Consider the following 19816-nt stretch of genomic DNA (forward strand, 5'->3'; position numbering starts at 1 on the left):
GTGCCACCAAGACAAACTAAAACTAAAATCTCACCACTCAACGCCAATTTGCCTAATTGGACCTTGAACAATGTGTTTGAGACTCCTGCAGTGTGTGTCCAGCCTCTGTGTGAGGCCCTCTGACAGTTTATGAGTAAGAAAGATGGCTGGGTGATTGCATTGTGCACACTCTCGGCAAGGAGCCACATGATTCAGAGCTGAGGTAATTCCCTGCAGTCCAAGACAGACTCCACATCAGCTTACTCAGAGATCTGGGCTACAGGCAATAGACAGAACTGTGTGTTTCAGAAGTGTGTGTGTGTGTGTATGTGTGTGTGTGTGTGTGTGTGTGTGTGTGTGTGTGTGTGTGTGTGTGTGTGTGTGTGTGTGTGTGTGTGTGTGTGTGTTTGTACAGGTTTAGGATATAGTTCATGACATGTACAATATGTAAAGGATACAGAACAGTTTGTGTGTTTGTAACTTTACCCCGAACGTCATCAGCATGTAAGCTTTTTTATTAGTATTTATGTAGTATTTATTTATGACTACGTAGATATACATAATTAACTCAGCTATCAGTCACTCCTGCACAACTGCAGCCTGTTGCCATTATGCAACAAACACACAGATGTTCACACTGCATAAACATGCATATAAAACTTCATAAAACAGATTCAAACAGAGATTGTGCAACAAATCCAAAGGTCACAGACATGTAACTGGACCCGCTGGGATTCCTACATGTGCAAATATCACGTATCTGCAAAATCTCCAAGATGGATCAGAAATATATCACATAGTTAATAAAAAGGTTCATTGAGGGGACGGGAAAATAGCTTTGTATTGGCTCTGACAATCTCCACATCGGTCCCTTACTGTCGACGTGGGAGTCGAATGAATTAGTTTTAAAATCTGTGTTATATCTTTGTTGAACAATTGTCCTACTTTTTCTGAACTGAGTTATTGGAACCTTGGAGCAAAGCGGTCAAAATTGGAAACGCTCGAATAGTGAGCACGAGTCCAGAAAAGCTGGCCAAAACTGTGCTGATTTTTGTTCAATTTGTTGAACTGTAGTTACACTGCTCTAAACACCTTTCTTTCATTATCTAAATATCTTTTGAAGATTTGAATGAGATCAACTCAAAGCCTAAATTATACCTAATGTACTAAAAAAATTACAAGATTAACATAATATCAAGCTATCACAGATACATATCCAAAAGTATCTTTTGAAATTTAATAAAAACAAGACAAACTGTTTAGCGTTAAGTTGGATTGAGCTACAGTATGATGATAAAACCAAAGCTTCAAAACGCATTACTGGCTCTCAGTTTTACAGCATCATAATCCAAATTTAAATAATCACAAGGTGTAAATAGACTTTGGAAAGCAACAATGTGCCAAAAAAAAAAGCTGTTTGGAAATTTCCTTTGGGCCTTCATTTGCTTGAGGAGGCAGAAACACTGGCTCTTAAAACACTTGTTTACGCTGTGTGCGCACATATTTTCTCCATGACCATGTTGTGTTGTTTGTGTCGTCAGTTTGGAGAAGGTGTGAAGACCAAACTGCCAAAAAACACAGAGTTAATTAGCCACCATCTGTTGCGTTAGACCTCGAATAACCCCGACAGATCCTTTTTAGCATTTGTAGCAGATGAAATCAGAAATATTCATTCATTTCTCTGAATGTCTGTGACTAAATGAGTGAATGAATATTTAAGGAGAAAACATCTTTGGAAAGATCAACACAGTTCAATAGTCCTCATGAGGCCACACTATTACTTAACTGTCAACCAACAGTTATCATGTTTGTACCTGTTCTACTGACGCAATAATAATGCATCATGATCTCCATCTGTTGAAGTACTCATTGACAACAACAGAATGAATGAATGGGTTTGTGGCATGTGTGAAACTGCCCAGAGATGACTTTACCATGCTTTGTCCTCGTACTAATCCCATCCAGCCAGTGTCAGGCGTTTTTGTCAGAGCAGCTTGAATAAACCCTGATAATTTTTCATTTTGTGAGCAGGGGAATCAGTGCCAGAAGGTGATGCTATGATTAACAGGTGCTCAGTTCTTATACAAGGGACTTGGCTGCTTGACTCGCTTTTGGCAATAAAGGCAACACATTGAAAAGAATAATTCAAGCACAAGCATGATAATAAACACAGGGAGGATTAATAAATGTATTCTTTTTTGGTTTAACGGTCTTTATGACTTTTCATTTCAGGTATGCATACATTTATAAGTGGATGTATAACACGTGTGCACACAGTAGCTTTTCTAGAGCAGCAGGGTTGTAGCAAGTGGACACATGCACGCACAGGGGCAAGGCACCACTTGTTTTCTATCAAGACCGCCATGCTAGCCGCTCTTTAAGGCTGTACTTTGGCACAGCAGTGGCTGATAGTGATACAGTTAGTTTTGCAGGTATATGGTCATAAACTCAAGTATTGGACAAATAAAAATGGATGGCGCTTGTTGAAAGAGGTTCACCAAAGTTGTTGGGAATCGTCCTCCTGGCACCACTGATTTCTGTACAAAATGTCATGCCAATCATCCAATAGTTGTTGAGACATTTCAGTCTGGACCAAAGTGGTAGATCTCTGCCATCCCTAGAGCCACACTGAAAATTAGCAATATTAATAAAAGAAACCCCAGCTTATTCATTCATAAGTTCTCTTTCCTTTATTTCCTCCTTCCCAGAGGCCCTTCCATTACCTTGTGCTCTGATTAAGTAGTGAGGACAATGCCTGAAGCCAAAAGCAAAGCTGTTACTGGAAACAGTTGGCAATTTAGGCTTGTCTAGCCGAGACCACCAAGATTTCTCTGACTATAGCTACCAGGTCAAAAGGCTCATTCATTCAAAGAGTTTTTTATGCAATGAACTCACCAAGCCAGGCAGCCAGCCAGTCACCAACTCATAAATCCTCATAAAGGCTGTCTATAATGGCCATCAAGTAATTTTATCACACATCTGAACACTTCAGAAAGCGATTAAGCTTATTATGTTAGAGCTTTATGATTCGGGATATTTTTCTGTGACTGTTGGGGCTCACAATCTAAACCAGCACCACACCCCTGCCACACACACACACACACACACACACACACACACACACACACACACACACACACACACACACACACACACACACACACACACACACATACACACACATAAAAAGCCTTTCCCAGATGTTACACAAACATTGTCATTATACCTTTGAGTACACTCTCAGCACTTGGTATCTCTGAAAGCTAAAACAAGATGGCTTTATGGAGATGACTTCACTTTTCATGTGAGCTGGAAGTAAAGCAGAGGGAGGGGCCGTTAAAGTCAAGAGGGTGAAAGGTGAGGAAGCAGGTGTGCTACAAAAATATGCCTCTTTACCCTTTTCTCCAACGCACATACACACACACGCACACGCACACACACACACACACACACACACACACACACACACACACACACACACACACACACACACACACACATATTCTATGCATGGAAACACATACAAACAGGAGCATGTGTGGAGAGTAACACACAGACACTCACAGAACATATGCATTACATGCCATGTACACACCCAACACTGCACAGGCACACACCAATTACAGAGTGAATTCCTACAGCCTGACATCATGCTGCTGTCAATATGATTGAGGGGGAGAGAAAAGCAGATCAAAAGAGAGCAGAGAAAGGGAAGACGGGAGGGTAAGATCGAGGAGCTGCAGTATATCCTTTGGAGGGTCTGTATGCAGTTTAATGTACGCAAAGTGTACACTAAATCACCACTTACAGTCATTTCAAGAGGGGACTTTGGTGTTTGAATTCACATATGAGGATTGCATGCGTTCAGGTGGCTTTAGTAGATTATGTAAAACCTTCTCAAAATCCTAGTCGGAAAGACTCAGACGTGAACAGTGATGCTTTTCCAACAACTGTTAACCAGCATTAGGAGGAAATATTACTTTTATTAGCCAATGTATGCTTGTTCCTTTGCATCTGTGCATAAATATCCAAAAGATGCTTACAGGTAGCATCCTAGCACACCTATCTCCACAGCGCTGCGGAGTAAGGTCTGGCCCCTCCACACATACACTCCAGGATAGGAGAAAAAAAACACTCTGGGTTGTTTGCATTTCTTTAAACCAATCACAATCCTCTTGGGAGGCGCTAAGACAGTGGCTTTGCAAAATGCTCTCGGGGACAGGGGCGTCGGACTGGGGGTAAAACCAATACTGATTACCAGGGCCCAAGGGGAGAGAGGGCCCTTGAAATGTCTGGAATAAATTATATTTTACCTGGATATTTTCATTTCCTAATCAAATTTCATAATGCATGTCAGATGAAATGTAAAGTTAGTGTATTGGCTGAATAACTGGGTTGATTGACTGACTACATTTTGTATACAAAAAAAGCCTATCTAAGGTCTCACTCACCCTTTGCTAATGCGCCAATGGTTTAGTCCATCTGCACGCATTTTGTTTATGTTGGTTCAGTTGAGCATCTAGTGGAGCGCAAACTTCTGCTGTAGAAATGTCTTTCTCAAAGAAAGCTAAATCATGCTACCAAAAAAGAAAGGAAAGACAAGAGAAGGGGAGAAGACACAATGGGGGGGAAACAATTGATAACTGACTTCTTTTCATAGAAAGGTGAGCACAAACTATAAAACAAAATCCATGGTGCTAAACTGCTTGAATATCTTCTCGACCGGACTGAGACAACCCTTTGAAAGAGCAGAACATACACTTTCAAATTGATAATTTGGTTATACATGTAATCTGAGGTAAAGGCTAAATAGATAAACTACACTAACAATGATGTTTGCATACAACACACCATTATAATAGCCTAATTTGAAACATGTTTAATTTAAAATGAATAGGCTATAATGTCTATAATTAGCAATAATAAGCTAATCAGTGTCATAGGTTGCTCGGTAGCTCATCGGTAGATACATATCATGTCAACATTATAGTTATGTCAGATATAGTAGTAGAAGCAGATCTTAACATTGTGAAACACATGGCCCTCAGTTTCAGAAAGTGTCACACCAGGGAGTGGAGTAGCAACAGACCCCTCATCCTCCTCTTTGGATTTGAGACAAGGTGAGCAAATAACAAAATTAAAGCAAACCATGTTTAGCCATATTGACTGAAAGGTGTTATGTAACATTAACATCTTAGTGTGTTTTATTATATTAGGTTACAATTAGGATAAGAGGTTAATATCAAATGTATCCTTCATAGAGAAAGATGATAAGATCTGATTGATTTTTTTAGGGCCTAGGATCTTGTGCTACGCCCCTGCTCGGTATGTATGTATTGGTGGAACATTTGCACCCCCCAAAAGAAAATGGCACATACAATATTAAATTAAGCTAACTGTTCACACAATGCAGTAACCTGAGCTATTTAAAATAGCTGGATGCATGGGTAAACGTAATTTGCTCCCCCCCGCCAATCGGTCCCAAACGTAAACATATTCTTTGTAAATCTTTACAATAATTCCCCGAAAGAACCAAGCAGGCCTGACTTTACTGCGTTTGTTCTGCTGATTTTGCTCATTCTGCTGCCTTTTACTGTTGCTACTTGGTTTTGCTGCTTTTGTTGCTTGCCTCTTGTCTGTGCTGCTTTTACTGTGGGTTCAGCTGCTTCTTCTACTTCTGCTGTGTGTTTTGCTGAATTTTGTGGTCTTACTAAATGTGACTGAAACTGTTTAGGGTAATCAAACTAGCTTAGTTTGAAGTGTGGGGTTGGGGAGTGGTGCTTAACAACTGTCCAGGTTATTTGTTGAGTGATTAGCTAGGGTGGGGCCTCCTAACCTGCAGCCAACACAATCACCTCCAGTCTCACTGGACGAAGACTCGGAGGACAAAGACAAAGGAGTCTACGCAGGAGTCTTCATGGGAGGCTAAGTGGTAAGTTAAGTGGGCTTGATATCTTCTTGATATCTTATATCTTACTTGCACTGCTCGGTGTCTTTATCTGGAAAGTGCTGCTTCTCCATTCCTGTCCGTATCCTATCGTAGATACTACAAACCTTGCATAAGTTCGCAAAATTTCCACAACCCAACCTCTCTTACCTAGCCCACCCGCTCCACACACACTCAACACCTTGTTGCAGGTGGTCTATGGAACTGCCAGTCTGCCACTCGCAAGACTGAGTTCATCTCTGGCTTTGCCAGCCAGCAATCCCTTGACTTCCTTGCTCTAAAGGCCCGGACACATAGAGCCAATAATCGGCCGTTGGACAGTCTGGCAAGGTCAGTGACTCGAGTCAGTTCAGTGTCTTCCATGCCGTTGTCCGTCCGATGCGCAGTCGTCCTTCATTTTGGCCGATTTTACATGTATAATCGGCGGGGCGGGCACTGCCAGCAGTCGGACTCAAATGACCCATCTGATTGGTAGAGTGCTAACCCGGAAACGGGGAGCGGAATGAGTGTGACTAGAGTCTCTCAAAATCTGACGAAAATCTTTTAAACTGACCTTTGTTGAGCTGAAATGAAGACAGATTCAGCAACTGCATGGTCTATTTCTCGCTTAAAATGCTTTCAGAAACATGTTTCGTGAACTATTTTAGTACAATATGAGATCGTATTCTGAACAAGCCGCCATGACAGTCTGGTTTGTATTTCCAGAGAAACAAGACCCACGTGACATGTTCGTCCAATCAGCTGCCGGTTTTAAGTCTCGTCGTTTTGGTGTGTTCCGAGGTACCTTTTTGACCAATTTTCTGGAGACTGATCAGCCCAGCTGCCTTTTCTGCCGACGTTTTGCCGTCAGCTCTGTGTGTCTTGGCCTTAACTGAGACCTGGATTACACCGACCAACACATCCACCCCTGCTGCTCTCTCTTCCGCCTACTCTTTTACCCACACACCCAGACCCACTGGTAGAGGCGGGGGTACAGGCCTACTCATTAACCCCAAGTGGAGATTTTCTCTCTACCCACTGCCACAGTTCACTCCACTGTCTTTTGAACTTCATGCTGTTACCATAACGCATCCGGTACAACTAATCATTGTTGTTATCTACTGACCACCAGGTCCACTGGGAGAGTTTTTGGAGGAGCTGGATGTCCTTCTTTCAAACATCCCTGAAACTGGTCCTCCTCTGGTACTTCAACATCCAGACAGAGAAGTCAACTGACTTCTTACATTTTCTCTCTTCTTTTTCCCTCTCACTCTCGCCTTCCCCACCCACTCAAAAAGCTGACAACCACCTAGATCTCATATTCACCAGAAACTGTTCTACATCCAACCTCACTGTTACTCCACGCTATACCTCAGACCATTTCTTCATCTCTTACTCTCTCCCACTCTCCCAAGCTCACAACCATATCTCAAGAGACACTATACCTGTCCGCCATAACATTCGTTCACTCTCTCCTTCTTTTCTGGCGTCATCTACTTTATCAACCTGACTCTTTCTTACTCATGCCTCCCAACGCTGCCACAGACACTCTCCTCTCTACTTTATCCTCCTCTCTCTGTCCTATTACTTCACGGCAAGCTCGCAAGTCCTCCGTGGTTGTCTGACTCAGTGCGTGCTGAACGATCAACTACACGGGCAGCTGAAAGGAAATGGCGAAAATTTAAACACCCAAATGATCTGCTTACCTATCAGTCTCTTCTTTCCTCCTTCGCTGCCTCTATTTTTGCAGCAAAAAGCTTTCTCCAACCCCAAAAAACTTTTCTCCGTCTTCTCTAACCTCCTAGATTCCCCCAGTCCACCTCCTCCCACCTCCCTCCTACCAACCCACTTTGTCAACTACTTTGTAAAAAAGGTATATGACAAACACTCTTCATCCTCCACCACACTTCCTGAAATCATCTTTCCATCCATCACATCCAGTACTCTTTCCACTTTCACCCTTCTATCTCCAAATCAAATTCTTACTTTGATTACCTCCGCCCACCCACCTGCCCCCCTTGATCCTATCCCTTCTCACCTTCTCCAGTCTGTTGCTCCTGACCTTCTTCCTTTCCTCATCCATCTCATAAACATCTCCTTGTCAACTGGCTGTTTCCTCAAAGAGGCAAGAGTGATCTCACTACTCCAAAAACCAACACTCGACACTTGACTCATCTGAGGTAAATAACTACAGACCTGTCTCCCTTCTTTCATTTTTATCCAAAACTCTTAAGCGTGCCATTTATAATCAACTCTCTACTTATCTCCACCAGAACAACCTTCTTGATCCCCACCAGTCTGGTTTCAAGGCTGGCCACTCAACAGAAACTGAGCAGCTTCACATTGCCAGAGCATCCTCTCTCTCTTCCGTCGTCATCCTTCTGGACCTTTCTGCTGCCTTTGACACAGTGAACAACCAACCAACCAACCAAGAGGGTGTTTCAGGCTCTGCGCTCTCTTTGCTCAAATCTTACCCGGCAGACCGAACTCACCGGGTAACTTGGAGAGGCTCTATCTCAGAAACTTGCCCACTCAAAACCGGGGTTCCTCAGGGATCAGTCCTGGGTCCCCTCCTCTTTTCTCTGTATACCAACTCTCTCGGGTCATTCACTCGCACAGCTTTTCTTATCACAGCTACGCAGATGACACCCAACTAATTCTCTCCTTTCTGGAGTCTGAAACGTAAGTAGCAGCATGTATCTTGAAACTCAACTGAGGTCTTTTTCCTTTTTCTTTTGAAAGGAGTAGTTAATGTGCTTATTATATGTATATGGAAGCATGTATGTGTTGCATGAGAGTATGTGTCGAGAGATACTTGTATTTGTGCTGTCTTTTCTGTATTCTGTGTTGTTTTTTCTGTATTCTGTGTTGTCTTTGTAACGCTGCAGAATGGACAGAGTCCAAAACAAATTTCCCTTCGGGGACAATAAAGTATATCTTATCTTATCTTATCTTATCTTCCTTCCAGGGAAGGGCTCTCCTACCCAGGACCTGACTATAACAATTGACAACTCTGTGGTAGTCCCCACCTAGACTGCTAGAAACCTGGGTTGTTGCAACTATCGTGTAGACACAATGCTGCATAACATCAGACGGATATGTCCCCTTCTAACGCAGAAGGTTCTAGTTCAGTGTCTAGTCATCTCACATCTAGACTACTGCAACTCCCTCCTGGCTGGTGAGGGACAACTAATCACTCAACGAAATCCTGACTGTTTGCTGTCCTGGCTCCTAAATGGTGGAATGAGCTCCCTATTGAAATGAGGATGGCCAAAAGCCTACGCATCTTCTGACGAAGGCTGAAAGCACATCTCTTTCGACTGCGATAAGCATATTTTCCAAAATGTTGCACATGAAGCTGGTAAAACAGATTTCAAACTGAGATACCAGAAATGTTATACTGCTGAGGCCTTTTTATATTCTGTGAATTATCTCATAGCTACAGGAGCAGTCTGTCTCTGTCAATAACCCACACAATCTATTTGTGGCCCATGAAAAATTTATCATCTGGAGGAGAAGCTGGTTTTGAAAGAGAGGAAGGTAGGGCGAATTAGGTTTAAAACGCTTGTTTTCATCCCAGGATCACTGACTCAAAGCAATACTGTAAAGTCATGCATCAATACTAGAGGCAACTGACTACAGTAGGAGACTTCAGCAAAGTCTGATCCATGTAAAATCAGATCAAATGTCGCTCATTTTTCACACCATTAAAAGTGTGTGTAATGAACATGAGGGGTTCCAATGAAGGTTGCATGCAACCTTCGCAAATGCGCCCAAAATCTGTATGGGTGCGACTAAGATTTTTCCTAGGTCGCACCAGTGCACCTAACGTTCTCGCATCCGCTGCCTCTCCACGAACGAAGCGATGTCGTTTATATGTTGCGGTACATGACCCATTCCTTCTGTAAAGCCGTGCCTGTGTTTGGATCTCTCCTCCGCGCAGCCCCGCCCCCATTCACTCACACACCGGCCGGCTCACCTGCAACATCGGAAAGCGGCTCATGGAGAGACAAGGCTCCACCGGTCCACATGCTGACATTTGTCTACAGTTTTAATTGTTATTAACACAGCTGTATATTGTTAAGTATGAGAGGGAAACCTGCATTGGTACCAGTGTTTCCGCTGGTAACTCTCTGTTATTGCGGCCGCCATGGCGAAAAACACATTAGAAGTTATTGAATGGAACTACGGTAACTTCAGTTCGTTGAATAATAGTGTGTGAGACGGAGCCTGCTGGACCTGGGCGAGAGATGTGACCCATGGCCACATTATCATAGTTCATAAAAATGCAGCGCAGTGACGATACAGACATTTCATAGCCTACACAAGACGTGTGTAACGCCACTGACCCGCATTCGACCCGTGCAGGACCCGTTCATAATGAGTCAGCCGTCACTCTGTGAGTAGCTTCAGTCCATCGTACTCCCCCTCTCTCCCTATATGAGCTACTGGGCTATCTGGTGTTATTGAAAACAAGTGAAGGAGCTTTCTCAGAGATATATATTTATCTTTTTGTGGTTCAGCGGAAAAAAAAAAAAAAAAAAAAAATAATAATTATTTTTTTTTTTTTTTTTTTTTTTAACTTTATTTTTTTTTTTTAAAAAAAAAAAAAAAAAAAAAAAAAAAAGGGTTAAATATATCCCAGGCTATTTATTTCAGATAATTTACATGTGTTGCAGCTGTATATTTTCAAATTGGGAAGGAAACCCTGTCTTTGCATTTTATTTCAATCACATCTGTTTTGATAAAAGAGCTTGTGAAAAGTGGCTTTGACTTAAAACTGAACATTTAGCCTACTTTGTAAAAAAAATATAAATTAGAGATAGAGAGATATATATTGTGTATTGCCATTCAGCCGAAAAATACAGAGATATGATTTTTAGTCCTGGACTAGTGGAAGATCTGAGAAGAATCAGTGTGGAGGGGCCCAGCTTGCAGAAATTTGATGCTAGGGAGTGTGGCAAGCTGGTTTAGCCAAGGCCAAAGGGGAAGAAGGCCAAATTACAGGTGTTGGCCATCTGAGGGGCATTTGACAGCAAGGGGGGACCCGCTATAAGACTTTGAGTACAGTATAATGTGCTTCAAATAAAAGAAATTAAAAAATGTACCAACTCCTTATTCTTGTTTAAAATAATTGACATTATATATATATATATATATATATATATATATATATATATATATATATATATATATATAAAAAAATTTAAGTGCACCTAAATTTTGTGCTGGTGCACCTAAATAAAAAAAGTTAGGCGCACTAGTGCGACCAAGGCAAAAAGTTAGTCTGGAGCCCTGATATATATATATATATATATACTGTTCTTTGCAGTAAATGTACCACACATGCTTGCATTCTGCAATAGTTATTCATCTATTATTCTTATTATTCCACATTTTCATCCATGCACATCATTATTCACAATCATATTTATGTCTTTGCATGTATGCGAGACCACACACAGAAAGAGCAAAAGAATGAGAAAGATTAAGAAAAAAAAAAAAAAGAGTAAAATTCTGTGTCAGTGATGATTAAACTACAAACTTACAGAGCCACAGGAGGTCAGAAAGCCCTGAAATCCAAAATCACCACTTTTCCTTTTGGCTCAGTGGAAGGTTCAAAATTTATTTGGCAGGGCAGAGTGAAAACATCTTGAAATAAGCTTGATAAGAATATAAAACAGAGTTCATTTAATAATTTTCTTGCTTTTATGGTGCAGGAGTTGGCTGTTTTGCTTTGAGCTGTTACAGCTACATACTGTAGTTACGGAAGAGTTAAGACAGTAAGCTTTCAGAGCCCATTAATAGGCTACAACCGATAAGCCAGCCAATAAATAGAACGGCACCTCGATGTCTCAATGACATATTGTGTGTGAATGGTTTTAGTAATGCCATTCAGTGGTAATAGGCTAAATATGTTTTAGGCAAATACTTTGGAAGAAGATGTAGGGCTTATTGAGACTATTGTTTTCATTGTAAAATATAAATATAATTGATAACAGGACCCAAAACATGACTGTCAGAAAGTAGCATGCTGTGCCGGAGGGGTTTCCATCATCTAGATGGGGAGAAAAAAAACCGAGTGAAATGTTTACAAACAGTGCAGGGGTTGCCGCAGCAACAGGTAGCGATCAGCCTCCAGGCCTCGAGGTTGGACGAGGAGCCATAAAACCGTCGGAGATATTTCCTGCGAGCATTAGCGCTGCTGGACTGTAAAGCAGTGAGAGAAGTGGTTTGCGAATTCCTGCGCACTTAAGTCGTCCGCAGCTCAGGCTGCATGTCTCTTAGGGCCGCAACTCCAACGGTCATGCACACAAACGGAGATGTTTCAGCTCAGCCACGCTGTTATTCAAAGCTGTAGGGTGTATGCCAGCTGCTGTAGAGCTTATACTGTAGCTGTACAAATGCAAGGCATCAAGGCCTCCTCTTTGCTACATGATGCAATCCCAGGAAATCTTTGGACTGGCCAGAAACTGTGTCAGTGTCAGCTTAGCACACTTCCCCTGCAAGCATGTCTCAGAGACGGGGATCATAGTCTTAACAGTGTAGCTCCACTGTGCATTTGTAAACCTCTTCCAGCTGGAATAAAGCAGTGATCATATATTTCAGTGGTGCACACAAAATGTACCATGTAATGTATCAATGCAAGCAGTTGTACAATATCTTAGGACAACTTGCATGGAAAGGCAAACCATCTGTTTTTCACCAGGGGGCGCTATGTTGCCATTACAGTAAAGCTTGAACTTTCATAACTCTTAAGTCAGTCAAGGGTCCTATGTGCAACAGAAATACAGCCCTTACATGTGAAGTGGGAGTGAACCCTGCACATGAATCTCAAACATCCAAACGAAGTAACAAGCAAAGCACATTTTTGAGTGGAGCAGGACTTTGATATTTTTTTGATTGCCCATATTGTTACCTTTGTTACTTTTTGTTTGTTGGTCAAACAAAGCAAGCAATTTGAAGACTACTTTCTGACATTTTAGTTGGCAGCCCTAATGCCTTATACGTATGTACTGATTGCAAAGAACACTTAGAGAAATAAGGGATTTTGTACTATGTAAATTAAACTTCCTTGACTTGGCGTAAGGTAGTTAAACCTTTTTACAGACTGACACGGTTAAAGAAAAACTATTTAATGTAGAAACAATACAACAATCTCAGAGGACAAACGAAAGTGACACGCTCAGAGCCAAAACAAACCAAGGAATCGTCTTATGATCTCTTAGCTCATCCAGGTACCATGCCATGAAGCTGTTGACTGTAAGGACAGTGGAGGTGATTAATCCTCTGGCAATAAAGGAGGAAAGACGCAGCATGGATGGGGACTCATGCGTCCTCTGCCAGGTTTACATTTGAAGGAGTTTTCAGTCTGGGAGGAGAGCCAAGTCTGATGTTAAACCATGAAACGTGGCCAAGCATACATGCACTTAGTCTTACTTGCTGTACTGGATGTGTAAATGCACATGCTGTGTGGTTGTTTGTGTGATTTTGAGCAACAGTTGTGCCATGTGAATGTCTTTCTCATGATCTCATGGCTGGCTCCAAATGCTGCGTTTTACAGTGTGTGTGTGTGTGTGTGTGTGTGTGTGTGTGTGTGTGTGTGTGTGTGTGTGTGTGTGTGTGTGTGTGTGTGTGTGTGTGTGTGTGTGTGTGTGTGTGTGTGTGTGTGTGTGTGTGTGTGTGTGTGTGTGTGTGTGTGTGTGTGTGTGTGTGTGTGTGTGTTTGCGTGCATGCGTGCGTGTGTGCGTGCATGTATGGGTCACATCTGTAATTGTGCAAGTCTTCACTGTATATTAGGGATTTACCTCGTGCCAAGGTCTTCACATTTAACAAGGTCAAGCTGGTAAAAACAAAAACAGACAGCAGTACAGAAGTTCAGCAACCTCTCAACCAGAACTGAGACCAAATGACTTTTTAATGGGGCCAGTAATTCTATTGGATTCAAACATCAGCGCAACAGAACATGACGCACATGAAGTTAGCCTCATTCTCTTGTTGTTGCTCTTTGGCTCTATGTATAGCCCTGTTGGACTCCCATGTCAGCCTCAATGCATGTTCTAAACACGCCCGATATATTTAATATCCTATATTGACTTTCATGCCCTGGCAGGTTCTCCATGCTCAGTGTCATCAGACTGTAACCTTGTCTGTTTTGGAGCAGGTGATTATGAGAAAGTGAAGCTTTGAGGACTGATGGGGTTAGAGTTGGCCAGGAGCAGCTGGGCAGTAGTAATATCATACATATAAAACTATACAGTAAGTGAAAGGTCATCCAGTTCAGTGGCAGGCCGGCTCCTGCCTCTTAGATGGTGGCATGACTGCAACGTTGGGGAGGATCATTCAAACCTGCACCAATCAGTCCCTCTAGGATTTTGCAATGCTGCGCGATCGCAACAATTCACGCAAATTCAACCAATCACCGTGAATTCCCCCGTGCCAGACTTTGCGTCAGTATGTGACGCTGAGAGCCACTGACCAAGCGGGAGTGAGAACGGGTTGACGTTACACACGTACGTCGCCAAATTCCTTTCCTTGTTTCTGCTACGAAGACGAGACGTGTGTGACTCGAACATCTCACATTTACCAACAAAACGTACAGCGAAAGACCGTGCAAAACATTTCAGACCGTCCTGCCAACCTGTACACATTTTAACATCAATGTACGCTGTACAACTGTGAACGTTTTTTCACTCTAAAGTCGCTGAAAGCTGCTGCTGTTTCAATCCTGTTGGCTCTCTACAGCGGGCGTGGCTGCTGCTCAGTTCCCCCCGCGACTGACGCACGCACACACACAAACACACACGGTGGATGCAGGAAAAACCGGAGATGAGACGACACAATGACCTAAATTGAGGACAGCTACGCTCGTTATTGTAAGTGCAATTATAAGTTAAAGTCCAATAAGTCCTTTATCAATCCGTATGAATGTGTGTCCCAGGCCAGGATAGGATATTAACTAACAATGTAAAGATCAACAAGCCACTGATCAAATTTGATTAATTCAATAAATTATAATTTTTGACTTAAATCCACCAGCCATTTTCATATTATACCAACATTTGCAGCATCCTGAGCCTTTTTGGTAAGGAAAACTCAGCCCAGAGCAGTTTTATTCTCTCTGAAACAAGTTTCCTTTTTATTTTTTAAGAAGTATACCAAAAAGAAATCACAATTTTTTTTGCAATTTTCACTTCATTGCAACAAAAAACAAAAGACATTGCAACTTGTATCACAATTTTTTACAAAAGCTCCCGCCAAATCAGGCGTCTTGGTCCGAAACAATCTCAAAAAAGGCCGAGAAATCCCGGAAGGACTGACTAATCAATATTAACTATGGAAAAAAAGATGACTATGATGGGAAAGGAGTGACAAATATAGTTATAACCTCTCGTCAAACAAGCAGCTGTTTTTCAGCTGTGATAAACCCACTGTACACTACCTGCTCATCACCACACTACAGACAAGCATAGTAAGCAACTTCCTGGTGAGCATAGCGGAGCATTTAGCTAGCCCCATCTGTTACCTTACTACTCTATATGTGTTACGACCTTGTCTTTTGAGTTGCTGTTTGTTGATATGATATCAGTTTATTGTCTTTTGAGTAGTGAGCTAATACTGAAATGTGACATGAGGAGGGCGTTTTTGTGCAAGGTTTGATAAGCCAGATGCGCATGTGTGTCAGAGAGATTCATGCTACTAAGATGATGATGGAGAGTCACTCAGTACGTTTACATGCACACCAATATTCCACTATTATTCCGAATATGACAATATTGCGAATTTTGATACAGGTCATGTAAACAGCATATACCGGTTGGATATTCCAAAAAAGGCTTTTTTGTGATTAAGGGATGTGGGATATTCCGGTATTATTTGGGTTTTAGAGGCATTGTTTGGACATGTATACAGCGCATTCGGAATATCAGGGTTTTCACAGCAGGGTTATGGTCAGCTCTGTGCGTTGCTATGGTTTCTGTACACCAACCAACCAGCCAACAGTTTGCAGGTCTGGAGACGCGATATTTTTAAGATTTGTTCTTTTGGGGGCCCCCCAGACTGACGACGGCGCGGGACACACCGAACAGATTCGAGTCACTGACCTCGCCGGACTGCGCAACGGCCGATTATCGGCTTGGTGTGTCTCGGGCTTTAGATGATTGTGTTCATGGCAATTCACACATTATCGATGGGGAAGTACATCACATACAAATATACGTCATGTTATCTTGGTAGTTATGTTAAGTTAAATGTTAGAGAAGTGAATGTTACTACAAGGTAGGTAGGCTGTCACGAGGAGACCACTCACCAGGCTACTGAACGAGACTGTAAGGACCGTAACCGAGGGTACTGCATGAGTCTATATTCAAACGGGTGTCTAGCTTCTCGGCAAGTTTGAGTTATCAACCAATAGCAGAAGCCTTTATGTCTCGTGCATTTTAGAATTGTGTTCATGGAAATTCATAGGCTACATTGCCAAGAGGAAAGTATTATATCACATACAAATACACGTAATGTTATCTTGGTAGTTATGTTAAAGTGATGGTTCGGAGTAATTCACCCTAGGGTCCTTTGCACCATGACCTCGAGCTAAACACCCCCCCAGAAGCTTTTTTCACCTAGGTCGAACATTGGGAGAGTTAGCTAGAGTAGCGTTATCAGCTGAATAGCTTAGCGCAGGGGCTAATGGACCCACGTTTGTATCTTGTAAGTTACCCCACTAATAATGCCCGAAATGATACCAAACGTCTACAAATAGTACAAATAGGTTATGCTCTCATAAAACGATGGATTGGAAAGTTTGTAAGTACACCAGAAGTTTATGAACACTTGCCTGCTCTCTTCTGTTCTCTGTTGCTGCTGGTGCTGCTACCTGCAGTTAGACGAGTGCATAGGGCCGTCTACAAATTTCTACACCGAAAAGAGTTACAACAAAAATATTTATTAATTCAATGATTAAATAAGGTAATGTCTCCAAACTTACCTCAATTATTACTTGTCTCCTGCTAGTTATACTACAGCACTTACTTTAAAAAAAAAAGTTAAATTAAGCTAAGCTATTCAGCTGATAACGCTACTCTAGCTAACTCTCCCAATGTTAGACCCAGGTGAAAAAAGCTTCTGGGGGGGTGTTTGGCTCGAGGTCATGGTGCAAAGGACCCTAGGGTGAATTACTCCGAACCATCACTTTAAGTTAAATGTTACATGGTGGTTAGACTGTCACGAGGACACCAGGCTACCGAATGTAACCGTGGCCAGTGCGTGAGTCTAGTGTCGGTCAGTGTGAGTGTGTAAATAGTATGTCGAGACCGAATGTAACCGCAACCGCTCGAGTCTTCCGCGGTGTCTTGGTTCCTGCCGTCGCCGAGGGCACAAAAAACGGTGACTGTTAACTCGGTAGGCCAACCAACGACCATCCGGTTGAACTGACTCGCATAAAAGAGTCGGTTGTCCCATCACTAGCTTTGGGTAGGTCAAGCTTGACTCAGCATGGCCCCTTTAGAATTAAGGAAGACCTACACTCACTCAGTCAAGTTAGTCTCATCCTCCCGTTAAACGTGACACGTAGGGACAAGGAGACACAGGGTTTAGTGTTACCGGCTGAGTTAACCTTTTAGCAGCGGTGTTTTGTTGTTTATGAGGGAAAACATAAATCAAACTATTTACTATAAGTCTGAACGTCTGAGCAATAGCAAGCTCCTACAATTTAATTTCAAAGGGAACACATTTAGCAGCTCAGGCAGCCTTTGACGTGGATGCAAGTTTGCTTCATGTGTTGCTTTATTTGATCTTTTTAGGTAATAATTGCAGAGCTTTTCCTGTAACCAGTGTAGGAGTTGCAATTTTGTTTCTGTTCCTTTTGTCACCTATCACCACAAATATATTTCTAGAACAACAAACAGTAAAAGCATAGCAAAATATGTAGTGCAATTACAGATATTACTCCAGGGAATACATCTGTGGTGAAAATAAAAGAAGAATCAGATGCAATTTTAATAGTAAATTACTTCTGAAAAGGCAACATGTAGCTAAATTACGGGTGGCTAAGCTAACTGGGCTCATTAAGGCAACATTTTAAAAACATCCAGATCTTTGACCTCTAGCTCACCCAGTAAGAGCGTGCGCCCCATGTAGCCTGAGTCCTTTGCAGCGGTCCAGGTTTGAATCCGACCTGTCACTGTCAAAAAATAAAGGGAAAAGCCCCAAAAATAATCTAAAAAAAACCCACATCCAGATCTCTTTCCCCTCTTTTAAAATTCGATCCTCTGTTCCTGCTTCCCCTTCCCCCCCTTCCTAAAGTGCACTGTGTTCCAAACATGACCGAGCAGCTCCAGACAGATCCGATGGTAGGAAGGTGTGAATAGCTGGAATGATCTGTCACCACAAGGGCCACCACGGTGAAGACGAATCACCTAAAGGCCTCGACATCTGAACACCATGATCCTTTCCGCTTTATCCCAAACATATACACACAGATAAACACCCACGCTGGCAGATCAAAATAATGTTGAGTAGCAGCAATTTGAGGCACAACAAACCCAGACCCACATTGCTTCTTCCTAATATGGAGTTTTTCTTCACCATAGTCACTGATTCCACTGTTTGTGCTGCTGTACGACTTTGGTCACTCTTATGGGAGTGTTTTCTTTAAACACAGTGTCTCTGTCCTTAATTCAGTGAATGACAGTGTTTTTTTAACATCCTGCGTCCATATAAAACTCAGGTTATGATAAGAACTGTTTAGAGGTTACATGGGTCTTTATTGAGACCCTTAGCTCTGTTCGGCCAGCAGAGGGCAGCACTTTTTTAGTTTTGGAAGTGGCCTTTTGGAGCTTTTTGTACCAGTACATACAGTCGAAAGTTTGGACACACATTGTCATTCACTTGAATGGGAAAGCGTGTCCAAACTTTTGACTGGTACTGTTTTGACTGGTTATTTTTGACTACAGAAAGAGCAAATCACAACCATATATCACTAAACCAATTTAACTGGGAAGCAGATAAGCAAAACAAAAACATTTCACACAAGAAAGTGCCAAAGTAGGACCGAATTTGCAAGTCACAAAATTAAAAACATGATGGGTAACACTTATGGTAACTATTTCCTCATAGTATTTTTGGGAACATATTTTCTAAAACGGGTGCGTTTTGCGCTTCCAATCTGCCATGGCTTAGTTTACTCTGTATGTTAAATGGATAAGTGTACTTAACGCATTGCAGACATCTTGTTATCATCAAAAGCCTAAAATGCTGTCAGATAAATTAGCTGCTAGATTGTTATATTGTGTGTGTTTCTTTTACAAATGAGAAAGAGCAATGGATTTTGACAGAGTAGTATACTAAGACTTTACAAGGGAACAGCTACTGTCACCTGGCGCAGTTTGGTTGAGATAAAAACATGCATGTCCCTCTCATGTCATGGACCCCACATTTTTCAAGTTACGTGGGCTCAGGATTTTATAAATTTAAAGAGGCAGCTGGTCAGCAGGCTGTCACTTTGTCTGACTCTAAGCATACAGCCACAACATCCCCGTTTACAACATATCTGCTGTGTGTTTCCAATTCTGCTTTACTCTTCGAGCAGTGCATTATAGTATACACCACTTAACTATTACACATTCACCAGACCTGGAATCTACTGAAAAGTGATAATTTTCAACTTTTATTTTTAAATTGAAAGCAAATCCACTTCATATGGACACTTTTACTATTAGTATAATTTGATGAAATGTGGCAAAGGTCGAAACGTTCAGGGGCGAATACTTCAGACTGTATATGATCCCAGAAGTCATGTACAGTAAATGTGCTTATAGTATAGAAATATTTACACTACTGGTCAAAAGTTTTAGAACACCCCAATTTTCCCAGGTTTTTATTGAAATTCATGCAATTCAGTGTCTTATTATTGTA

The 19816-nt window shown here is 41.9% G+C and overlaps 1 protein-coding gene across 3 annotated transcripts in view; it reads right to left on the minus strand.

Moving 5' to 3' along the window:
- The window catches only part of filip1l (filamin A interacting protein 1-like), an 87255-nt gene that overhangs the window by 51291 nt on the left and 16148 nt on the right, over nucleotides 1-19816 (minus strand). Inside the window, exon 1 of one of the 3 annotated variants that reach the window (XM_039793524.1) lies at nucleotides 4431-4446. The exons of the other annotated variants lie outside the window; for them this stretch is intronic. The gene's annotated coding sequence lies outside the window, so the exon portion shown is untranslated. Of the gene's footprint in view, nucleotides 1-4430; nucleotides 4447-19816 lie in introns of those variants that run through there. 3 annotated transcript variants of the gene reach the window in all.

This window comes from Perca fluviatilis, chromosome 24 (genome assembly GCF_010015445.1).
Source record: "Perca fluviatilis chromosome 24, GENO_Pfluv_1.0, whole genome shotgun sequence".
Classification (NCBI taxonomy): domain Eukaryota; kingdom Metazoa; phylum Chordata; class Actinopteri; order Perciformes; family Percidae; genus Perca; species Perca fluviatilis.